We start from the raw sequence: 12,419 nt of genomic DNA on the forward strand, positions 1-12,419 counted from the left end.
AGAACTGGGCCCTGCTTTTAGTGAGGAAAAAAGTCTGAAAAAGCAGCTGAGCTTGTGGCTGGAGAATGAAATGAGCATGTTGTCCCTGCAGAACAGCACAGGGACTGCACAGCTCTGCCAGATCCCTCCCTGCAGGAATGCTCGGGGCTGACACTGCTCACTTCAGGAGCTGAGAGTGCAAAAGAGAGTTCAATTAAAGCTTTTGCAGCAATCTCAGTAATTGATCAATGGCACAGTTCTCTCTGAATCAGCACAAGGTGTGCATGTGCCTGTTCATCAGCTCCAGATTTTATCTACAAGTGTTGCTCCAGTTTCTGTCTGATTTCCCCAATTCAGTACTTGCTGAACTAGCTGAAATGTGATTAGAAGTCCTTCTCTTCTGAATGTGTTCAGTAATTTAGAAGATTTATTCACTTTTTTTGGTCTCTCTATAGAGAGCAAAGCTCCATGGATATTTTACGCTACTTTCAGTGGCCAAAATCTAATGTTAGAAAATTAGGATTAGAGTTCCAAAAATATCCAAGGCCTCTAGCAATTTTTCCATGCTTAGTACAGTTTTTATTCCTGAACAGAGGTTGATTTGTTACTATGAAAAAAATCAAAGGGTGTTTCCCATAACAGCTAGCTCTCTAAGTGTATATAATTTATACATACAGTTTATTAAACTGTACTTTGTACAATTAAAATATAAACAATTCTGAGGAAAAGGTTATCAGTGCATCTAACAGTATGTGTTTAAATATTTACAGAAATTGTCACAAAGAATGAGAACTTACCCAGAATCTTTCTGTACCTTCTAAACTACCCAGACAAGATTGAAATATTCACATCCTTCTTTAACAACCAGGGATTAGGCCAGTGGTAAACTCCCCCATCTTCCAACCATCACAGAGCTCCAATTACCATCATAACACATAACCTCTAAAATTAATAGGGAAGGATGTATTTTGCAAATTGCCCTGAAGATCAGTCAGCACTCTGAGGCTTTTCTATGAAGGGCTGACATTAAGAAAGGGTTTATAGACACCTGTCTCCTCTCTTTAGAGTGAAAGGGGATGATTTTGCCCATTTTAACAACAAGAGTATGACACTGGAAAGTCATCCTAGCATACAGGACAGTCCAAAGCCATTTGGATCTTTCTAAATCAAACCTAGTGTACTTTTAAATTCAGTCTGGAGTTAACAGCTGTAGATTACAAAGCAACAGGGCCTTGTGCTATTGCACCAGCATCTATTAACTAGGAGACATCCTTCTTTATCAGTCTGTTCTGCTGGAGCTCTGGCCTAATCAAAGCTGCACTGCCGTTACCTTATCTGGAAGAGGCAAAGGCTCCTGGTCCACATCAGAAACAATTAAGCTCTTGGCTGGGCACAAATCTGACAAAAAAAAAAAAAAATTCCTGATTAAGCATTTTTTAAAAAGGTGGGGGAATACCAGGTTGACAACATCATCTCTTTCCCCTCCAAACATCCACTTTTCCCTACTTCAATCTATAGCTATATTTTCATTTAGATTAGGGAAACATCACAGCCCCTAAAGGTCCCCTCTGACCTCAGACTTACCCCACACTGAACTAGGCACAGGCTGAACTGCACATGGAGGTTTTAGAGCTGGATGGCAACAGCCAACTGCAAACCTTTCAGACTCTACTTCCTAATTCAGGGCCTCACTACATTGGGAAATTTACCAGCATAACTGTAGTGGCTTAATTATAACTGTTATAATTGGGATATAAATATAACTCTCTATTTCTACATTCATATAAGGACTATGAGTGCTTATCTCTGGTTTAGTTTATGTCACTATGAGAGTTGTGTGAGGAGAAAAAGATATCTTTACTTTATACTAAATATATCCAAAAGGGGAGTTATACTGGCCAGGCTGATGTAATTACAGCTGATACAATTATACCAGTACAACCAAGCCAATGGGTGTTCCAGCCCTTCCCAGCAGACTCAGGTACAGGTTAACAGGGTAAGAAAGAGAAGGAAGCTCCTGGAGCCCCACCTCAGACATCTGGTGAGGAAATGCCCTTCAGACTTACTGAGATTGCACAGCAGGGGATGATGACTGAGAATAGAGATGATGTTTAAAATTACAACAGGTGATACAGCTAGCACCAGCTACAAATATTTTGAGTTACCAAAATTATACTTGTGCAAAGTGCCAGCTTTCAATCAGAATTGACCAAGAGCTCTACTCAGTCCTCAGTGAAATAGCAGCACCTGTAACAGCTGCCCAGCACAGGCTCAGGGCAGGGAAACGTGCCAGCTGCCTGTGCTCCTTGGGGACACTCCTGGGAAAATAGGAGCTTATAGGGCTTACTTAGGAAGCAGCTCTAATATTTGACTTCCTCAAATTAGGAAGCATCTGCAGTGTGAACCTGGCATCTCTAATATTTGTTTCTTTCACTAATAGTTTCCTGATGTTTCAGATACTTATGTCCTGACAGGACCCTCCAGGTGCAATTAATGTTGCTTTCATTTCAGCAGAGGTGCACAGAAACTGGAATATTTTTGAATTCATTGAATACTGACAAACTTCTGAGATTATTCATTGCAATCTTTAAAGAAACATGTTTAGGCTAACATTTCACTGGGCAATATCTATTCTTTTTCTTGACAGAAAAATAATCAGAAATAATTGCTATACTTTCAAAAGAATTTTGAAGAACATGTATTTCTCTTTATTAAAAAATGATAAAATAAATAAAATGCAATACCTTAGAAACCTTTCACAATAAAGGAAAAAATTATGTTATTTACTGTCAATTAGCTTAAACTCTGGAGGTTTCACTGTATTCCACTGATCAAATAGATCTCACCTGATAGAGAATTGCCTTCTACAGACAGAAAATTAGCCAGACTAGGTTTTCTCAGCAGTGAGTTTTCTGAACCACTTTAAAAGTTGTGCTCAAAAGCCATTTGCTAATATTTGCATGGTCTCAGTTGCTCTTGATTGCTAAAATTTAAGAACTCCAGCTTAAAACAAATTAATTTCAACCAGACAGAAACCAATTCCACCTGGAACAGAGATACAGGCCCCATGGCATGGGTGAAGATAGAATGACATACTGCTAACTTTGGAAATCCAGGAAATAATCTCCTGAAAACTCAGGAAGATTTACGCCTTTCTAATCCAATCATAATTCACTTCTACAAAACATGGAATGAAATCCACAGAGAATCATCCAAGGAAATTCTTTGAGCAGACATATGGGGAAATTCCTCAGTAAAGGTAAAAGGTCATTTATTAACCTGAGACAACTGAATAAAAAAAAGAATAATGATGGTCTCGAATCCTTTCAAGAACTGTCAGTTTCTGAGAACAGCATAGGTGAAAAAGGGTGAAAACATGGCAGCAGCACAGATATGCACAGCATTTCTTCTTGCAATTGTGCTAACTAAGAGGTTAAATTCACTGCAGCTGAAGAAGTTAGTACAGGACTGCAGATCTTAAGAACAGCCAAGAGGGTAATGCATGATTTAAACCCCTGCTAAAACCCTCAAACTCTAAGTTGCAGAAGCCCAGAAACAATGAGGTTCCAGCCACCACTGGCCACTTCAAACACACAATGCTTGCAGTGGATCACAGAATCAGACCCATATGTACTTTTATTCCCTGCTCAGATTGTTCTAAGTAGGTGTCATTGGTCCTTTCCAATCCAGCTTCCAGCAAACTCCAGAGAAACAGAAGGAAAAACAGTGTTTTGTTCAAGTCAAGCCTTAAGATAAAACCAATGTCTTTTCTTTCCCTGAAACAAAAGGAAAGATGAATTGACAGATGAAGTACTATACTCTGTATTGCATTCAAGAAGATAATTTAAAAGTGCACCACAGAATTCAATTACTTTTGATTGGTCCTGCCAAGCCACTTCAAGTAGGGCACAGGTGCTAAAAAGCACATTATGTAATGTATAAACACGAACTGAGGCTAATTCTCCCCAAGAAATCCTTGAGAAACACCAAGTAAAAGCAAAGAGAACTGGAAAAAAAATGTTGTCATTTGGGGCTTCTCAATAGATTTTCTTCCCCAATTTTACCTCCCAGCCCATACATTAGACACTTCAGAGGCAGTGGGGAACATAGAAGGAAGGAAGGATAGAGAGCAGAGCATGGATAGAGGGAATGCTGCCACACTCTTCAATTCATCAGGAGACAAGGATTTACAGTCTCTGTTGAAGACTAGACCAGGAGATTCAAAAGAGTTATGCTGTCACTTGAGAAGCCAGCTTGAAATATACATGGCCCATAATATTTCATGAATTATGGCACTCCAGTGCATAGGTATAGGCTGGGTTAAGAGGGTGTAATCAGAACCAGAAAGTGAGGATGTGCTTGGATGACATGTTGCTTATCAATACCTGCATGAGGAAAAGAATGCTCTTTACAGGATAACTATTTCCCAGACTATAGCATATACAAATACATATATACACACACTCCCTATAGCAGTACTAAACTGGTCATTCTCCTTCTTTTCTATATGAAAACTCCAAAGAAATTCACTGAGCTCTTTTTCTTCTTCCCTGTGACAGTAGGGTTTGGTGGTTTGTTGGGGATTGTATTTCAAAACTCATAGAAAAAAGTGAGTAGGAATAGAAACACAAAATGGAAGGATTTAAAAGGACCTAGAGCCCTATAAGCAGAAAAGATCCATTATGATAAAACTATGGAGAAGAAACAGATGTGGAGTCCAGTAGTCTCTAAAGACTGGAACAAAGAATGATAGATCAATTTTACATCCATTTGCTTTCTCCTTCCTTCTTCATGAATACTGTGATTGTGCTTCTTCAGTGATTATTCAGCCATTAAAAAAAGCACCAAGCCTGATCTACTGATATGTTAAAGCATTGTCTGTTTGATAAGCGCCTGTTTTTTTCATTTATATGAGTTGCAAATGTCTTCCAGAAGACAGTGCTGGTAATAGAAATTTATGTTTCTAGAAGTTCAGTAACAAATGGGCCAAGAGGCTTTTTGGGAATATTTTGCAATGTTTCACAGTTACTTACTTATGTTAAGGCTTTAAGATTAGTTTAATACTCTCTTTTTCCAGAAAGCAGACTTTTTAGGATATTATACTTCAGGGCTTACAGGCACCATTTGAGATTTCTCTCTTTGAGAGAAAATGTGACTTCTGATAAGCATGATAAATGTACATACTTTAAGAGCCATTTTTCAAATCAGCTTCTTTACTTACAGCACTGACCTTAAAACAACAGATTACTTTACATGAAGAACTTTATATACTCCAGCTAAAACTCACTAAAGATATGGAAAAGATACCTGCACCTATAGTGCTGTTATTTCCATTAAAAAATGGATAAGACTCTAGCAGCACTTGAGAGATATAGGTGATTTTGCACTCGATTTCTTATTCTGTATTGATTTAGATGATCTTCTCACAGGACACTGAAGTTTAATAGGCCAAACCTGCAGCTGATAGGTGAAATTCTTTGCAGCCATATCTTCACATTGTTTGCACACAACTGACTGAAACCTGAGCTCCTCAGTTTTATTTCCTGATTTGATCAATGTAGCAGTTCTGGGGGAAAGTATTTACAGCCCAATCAGGTCAAGCACCAGACTACTCTTACTTCCTGATTGAAACACAAATGCCGAATCTCAAAGGATTCACATCCTGAGCTCTCTGCATTTTCATCTACAAAACTGTAAAAAGAGGACCATACGGTAGAAGAATTCCAGAGGAAATCTCTGTTGAATCAAGACCAAACCCAGCTCAGTGGGTAACTTGTCTTTTTGTTTTCTCATTTTTTCAGAATTTACTCAGAATCAACTTCCCTCCCTGTTCCCTTGCCTGCAACTGCTTCAGCTTTCACTCTGTGCTGTCCTTGCTTGTGCTCACTCTTAAACAGCAAACGTGGCTCCCAACCAGCTGCCCTGTCACAAACACAAGTATGCACCAAGCTGCCTGTTCTGTGAGTTCTGAGGCACTGCCTGCAATGCAATGCTGTCTCTTTTATTCCTAGAAACTGCTGTATACTGAAGCCACGAAAATACTGTCCAAAAAAATTTCATTTCCCCTTCTAAAACATAACAAAAAGCTGAATCCTGTATGCCCTCCCTGTTCATAGCCAGCTTCACCATTACGTCTACATGAAAGGTAGAGTATTTCCAAGAATGTGGCATGAATATTTCTGTTGATAAGTACAACGTGACAGGGGGGAAAATGTGTCAGTCTTCCTTTTCAAGAGACCATAATATTTCCTCTATGCCTGCCATGCAATAAGGGATTTTTCTTCTTGTGTAAGACTGAGGCAAAAGCTCAGGGAAAGGCAGGGAAAGCAGTATAAAACATAGAAGGGGGTTTCCTGTTTATTTTACTCAAAGTATTTAATTCTTTTTTTGAATTAGGGCATCCTCCACTAATCTTAAATCTGTCAGATGCTAATGAAGATAGGGTTGCTGTATTTGGAAAGGAATGGGCAGGACAAATTTCCAGGTTTTCTGCCATGAATATCAGAATGATACAGCCTTCTTCTCTCAAGTGAAACAGTTACAAAATTCATGGTTTATCCTAATCTGAAACAGTATTGCCTTGAGGTCCTAAATGCAGGGCTGAAAATATGTAACAATCTCGGTGTATTACAAGTTGTAGATCATTTACATGCTTGGCAAGGCAGTTTAATATCATTGTTTACTGTTAAGAAGTTCTCAAGTCTTTATTGAAAAATATGTTAAATGTGAAACTTTTAAGCATCTTCTATTAGAAAAAATCCTCCAACACAGACGGATACAAATACATAATGACAGCCATATGTCAAAAGGATTTAATGGTTAAAAACTGGACTTAAACAATGCCCCTCTCAGTTCTCATAAACCCAAGTTTTTAAAGCTTTTTTTTCCTTTTAAATAAAATCTGAAGGTTTTCTGCCAAGAAAACTTTTATCAGTGGAAAATAAAAATTCTTGACCTTTCTGTATCTTGCAAAATATTTATCTTCCTACAGAGATCTCTGTTTATATCATTACTAGTGGACCTAAAGGATATTAACTAGATATCCCTTATTGAGTCCATATTTGTGTGAATTCAAGTGTATCATATTAACTCCAGGTTTTAAGCAGAATTCAAAATATTCTTTGTTTACTGTTTCTCCAGAGGACAAATTTCCTGGGAGTTCTTGAAATTCCCTGGGTTTAGACTTTGAAGACTGAAAAAGAAAGAGCAGGAAGTATGTCTACTTTAAAGAAAAACGCCTTTCTGAAACCCACAAAGATCTGATGATGAGAAATCACAAGTCTCCATTAGAGTCTTCATGACCAGGTTTCATGTCTTGCTTTTCAAAGTCTGTTAGAGATAACGGGATTACAAATTAATTGTTGCTCCGGTTTGTTTTTGATGCTTAGGAACTAGCAATGTAATAGATTACTTTTTCCCCTGATTATTTCACTCATATCTGTAGACATTAATCAGAGGTACCTAAACAGCTTCATTAACTATAATAGATTAAAAAAAAAAAAAAATTGCCAGAAACGGGATTCTCTCTTAACTATTGCACATATTACAGTAATGTCTCAGAGGAAGGATTAGAAGATCCAGGAATGCAGTTGACTGCTTCTAAATTAATTCTTTCCCCACATACACTCCCCAAAGAACATGGAAAAATGAAAAATAATATTTCATTTTTCCAGTCAAACCCAACTGACCAATGCCAAATGATTAACAAAGAAAAAACGATTCTGTGTTTCGTTTTTGAGGATTCATCTGCACGTTTGCATGTGTGCCCCAAGCATTCTCAGTTAGTTCAGCTATCCCAGCTAGTCCCGATGAGCTTCCTCTGTTAAACATTTAACACTCTGCCTAAGACATTTAAATAGCTGATTCAAAACACTTCTCACCATGAACTGAAATCTGATCTTCCCTTTCTCCTGGAAGTGAAATACCCAGCATGTTAAAGCTGCAAACTAAATCCTAACATAGTCAAACAAACCCAGCATTAACCACTTGAACTTCTGGTGTTAAGGTTCAAATCTGACTCAGAATTGTCAAGTGTAACCTTTTCTTACAAGGCTGCTTTAAACACATATAAGTGCAGTTCAAGACCACATCTGGAATGAAAAAAATAGCTTTCCAGCTTGATCTTACAGACACCCTACTGGCTGTCAACTCCTTATAACCTCTTGATAAAAGAATTCCAGTAGGAGATAACCAAGTTCTGCACTACCTGAATGAACCAGAGCACAACTCTTCAAAAGCATCTTGGATTTTACAGCACTGTGACATGACATCCTGGAAATTTATTCCTCAATTCCTCAATTCCATTTAAAGATAACAAAAGATTTGCAATTAATAAGGAAAGTATCACAGGGATCACACTTACTTTCATGCCACTTATTGTGATATTGCATTGATTTTTTTTCAATAATGTTTTGTCAATTTTGTGTGAATTGCCTGAAAAATTCTACATAGTCAGCACACCCCATTTGCTGCCAGAGCTGTTAGCAGCAGAGCAGAGTGAGCTTTTGACACCTGGTGAGGTGTTAGAGGGTAGTGTGACACAAACACAATTACCTGGTTATTCTTGCCACAGTCATGAGCAATCAAATCTGCTAAAACTGTTGAAAAGGAAATTGTCTTAAGGTTTTAGCCTCTCATCACTTGGATGGCTGGATCAATCCACAGCTACCCTTAATTACGACACTATGAGACTTAGGATAAAATAATAAAAAATGTCTAAGGCAAGAACAATCAATGAGTCCTTCCTAAATTAACACTGTGCTTTGAAATTCTTCAAAGCATCTGCTAGGTAGAACTGTGGACTTGAAAAATAATTTGTACTGAAATGCAAACAATAAAATCACATTTGTTTAGTTTACCCACAGTTAAAATGGGAAGAAGGGAAAAAGTCTGGAAGAGCTGGAGACATATCCTTCCACTCAGAGCATCACAAGAATAAACTCTGTGTTCGTATATCCAAGTTATAACATCCAGTTCCAAAAACTGTTCTTGGGAAGAAACATAGGACTCTATCTTGAAGAGGACATAAATCCTCCCAAGGAACTACAGCAAGAATATTATAATATTGGAAGAAATATGATCTGAGCTTAAGGGCCAAAGGCTAAAGACAAGAGAGAAGAAAATTGTCTCAAGACTGGATTGTGATAAACTCCAGTGAGACCTTCTGGACTCTGTACATGGGAACCATTTTTCTCTCAGGAGGTACATGGGAGCTGGACCTGTCACAGAGAATATGTTGCTGTACACCAGATAAATAGCAAGGCAGCTAAATACATGGGGAAGGATTTGAAAAAGTAGAAAAAAAGCTGCACATTATTGGGAGTATCTGGGGCAGTTCAGGGAAAACAATAATCAAATAGGAAAATTAAATATAATATTTTCCACTGGTGAAAGGTTTTTATGCACTCTTCTGCAGAAGACTTTCCAATTGTGAGTGCCTATTTACATTAAATCTGTATGAGCTGGAATTTCTGAGGCACAGAATGTACCAAGATACAAAAGTCCTTGAAGGCCATAAAGGGCTCAGGAAACACATGGAAATAACTGGAGGCTTCCAGCCACAAAACTTCTAAGCCAAACTTCTATTTTGCCTTGCGAACTCAAAGGGCTAAACAGGCTCGTTCTGGGGTCCTGCTATCAGAAGAAAACTGAAACAGCCTCTTGAAGCTATTTAACCAATGAAACAATTACTGCTGCTTTTAATATCTTCTTGCCCAGGGCAGCCACCTGTGTCGCTGAACACACATATTGCAGAGCTGGCCCTGGCAGCCAAACACAGTGGGTCAGGCAGTCTCAGTGTCACAAAAACAATGAGAGGAGATAGCACAGCTGTGGAAACCTGCCTGAGGCTCTCTGGCTTACAGGATTTTAAAGGAGTGTTTGCAGCACTGACAGTTATGGACAGTTTTCCCACACAAAATTATTAGGAAATGGTGTGTCCATGGCCAGCCCTGAGCCCCCAGACAGCTTTTACTTTATCAAGATTAAAGGAAGAGGAGGCAGCTGGGGCTAATAAGTTGCAAATCAATGCCATTAGCAAAGAGAGTAAGGAAGAAAAAAGATCCAAGCTCTGCAAAAGCTAAAGCTTTTAGCTCTGCCTCTTGCTGTGCAGAAAATGATTGTACAGTTGTCCCAGTTCTCCTTGGATTTGTCCTCAGATTCAGGGAGATAAAAGATACAGAAATTGTCTGAATTTCCTGGTTATTAAAAGTATATGTAGCTCACACAAATGCAGCTGTATGTATACATATGCACACATTTGTTTTGCTATTTACTGCAACTGACTTTGCATCAGATTTTGCATAAGAATTTTAGTATTTAAGAGAAACAGCGTCTTGGATTAGTGAGGTAATGGAATTAAATTCGGCAACCTTCTATGACCTGACACAGGCATAGGAATGACAGCACAGACCCACTTCACAGCATGATATCTTCACACCTTCAGAGCTAATGACAGAGACCAGCAAACCCAAACACAGTCAGGAACAGCATTAGCATGAGATCAGCTTTTCTGGAAATCTGTTTCAACCAGCCCCTGTTGGAGAACTCTGTCCCATGAAACTCACAACCATAATTTTTGTGTTCAGTCCAGGCTGTTCCTGTTGCAGCCATTTCCTCTGGAGAAGGGACTGACTGGTGCACACACCCCCCCAGGAGTCTCTTGGCCTTGTGTCCATTTTCCTTGACTGGCTTTATCAACCTGGGTTCACACTGCACCAGAACCTTCTAAGGAACAGATATAAAATTAACAAGATGGCTTCAATAAGAGAAATTGCAACTCATAAAAATGTTTTTACACTTAAAAATTGACTTGGATTACTCTGTTTCACACAGTGTTTGGGTACACCAATGCATTCTGCCTTCATAACTTTGCCTTAGGGTGTGAAAATGAACTGCCACATTTCTCTGAGCAATATTCATTTACATACCCAATTTTTAATCTCTTTCTCAATATTAATTTAGACTGTTATACTTCAATCTCTCTTGCCACTCCCTGGCTCCTTTGCAATTAAAAATCTACCCACATCTTTCCAAAATGAACAATGAATCACTATTCCAGATTTTCACCTAGCTTCTGTAGAAATAAACTTTCTCCATTAATATTTCCTTTCTTTGTAAGCAATGATGATTAACATATCAGACAGTTGTGAGCTTTTCAATAGCTCTAATGAGAAAGATGCTTTTTCCCACTTTCAACTAACAAGAAAAATCACTTGTATTATATTGGCTATAACCATTAAATATCATTACAGAAGAATGTCATCAGATATATGAAAGTGTTTTGAGTCTGCAATGTTGTGAATTCTGGAAACTCAGAGAATCAGAAACTAAAATACTTTATTTATAAAGAATTGACATTATTTTTTTTGTGAGAATGATGGACGGTAAGGGGGAATGGAGCTCAGAGAAAAAACCAAGCAAAGAACAGCAGGATATCCATGTCAGCCCAAGTGGAGAAAATGCCTTGAGTTCCCAATGTGCTTAGTAAACAGAGCATGTCACTAGGACAACAGTTTGACTGAATGTCAGCTGGAAAATTATTCCACAGTGAGAGATTTTGAGACCAATAAGAGCAGGGACAGAGAAGTCTGTAGAAAAACACTCAAAAGAAAGAAAAAAAAATTATAAGTACAAAGACCTGTATGGTTTCAGAATCAGAGGGAGTGCCAGTGCATTTGAACCCATTAAAGCACTGGAGTGGAAATTTTGTTTTACTAGTTCTTCCCCTTACAAGCTGGATAGTATTCTTTAAAACAAAGCCCCTCTCAGTGGCCCAGCTCCCTGCTCCCAACCAGGATACACAGCAAATCTGCTTAGCATTTATCCAAGCCTGAAAGCAAATTTACACCCAACAAGGAAACTGCAGTCTCCAAGCACCAGATTTAGAACAGTGGCATTTTATTTTGCATTTATTGTATTATATTGTTAGGAGGACAGGTTATCATTTGATAGCATTCTACTTCATATAAAACTCCAAACACAAACTCAGACTCTCATAGTTCAAAGATCAAGATCTTCAGCAAATACATCCACAGCAGGGACTTTGCTGCCGACTGCAAAAGGAATAGGCTCATCTTTATTACCTCATTTCCTTTACAAAGTTGAATGTAAGGCCTGGAATAGAAGCATACCGGTCTAGATCTTTGTCTACCAACAGGGACACTCAGTGAAAACCAGTAACAGGTTCTGCTGACTCAGATGTGTTCAAACCAGACTTTCTCTGCTTATCACTTTCCTCAGAATGAGTTCCTGTCTGATCTAGAGGGCAGAACACCAGCAGAACAGTGTCACCCTTTGATGTGGGCTGTTCTACATGTCTTCCTGTTCCTTTAGATGAAAAGTATTTGATTTTGGCCATCTGCAGCCAACAACCAATCTGACCCAAAGCTTGCCTGAGTCACAACCAATGCTTTAGTAAGGCTTTAAATCCTTTTCTAAAT

This window comes from Zosterops lateralis (genome assembly GCF_965231275.1).
Source record: "Zosterops lateralis genome assembly, chromosome: 11".
NCBI classification, from domain to species: Eukaryota; Metazoa; Chordata; class Aves; order Passeriformes; family Zosteropidae; genus Zosterops; species Zosterops lateralis.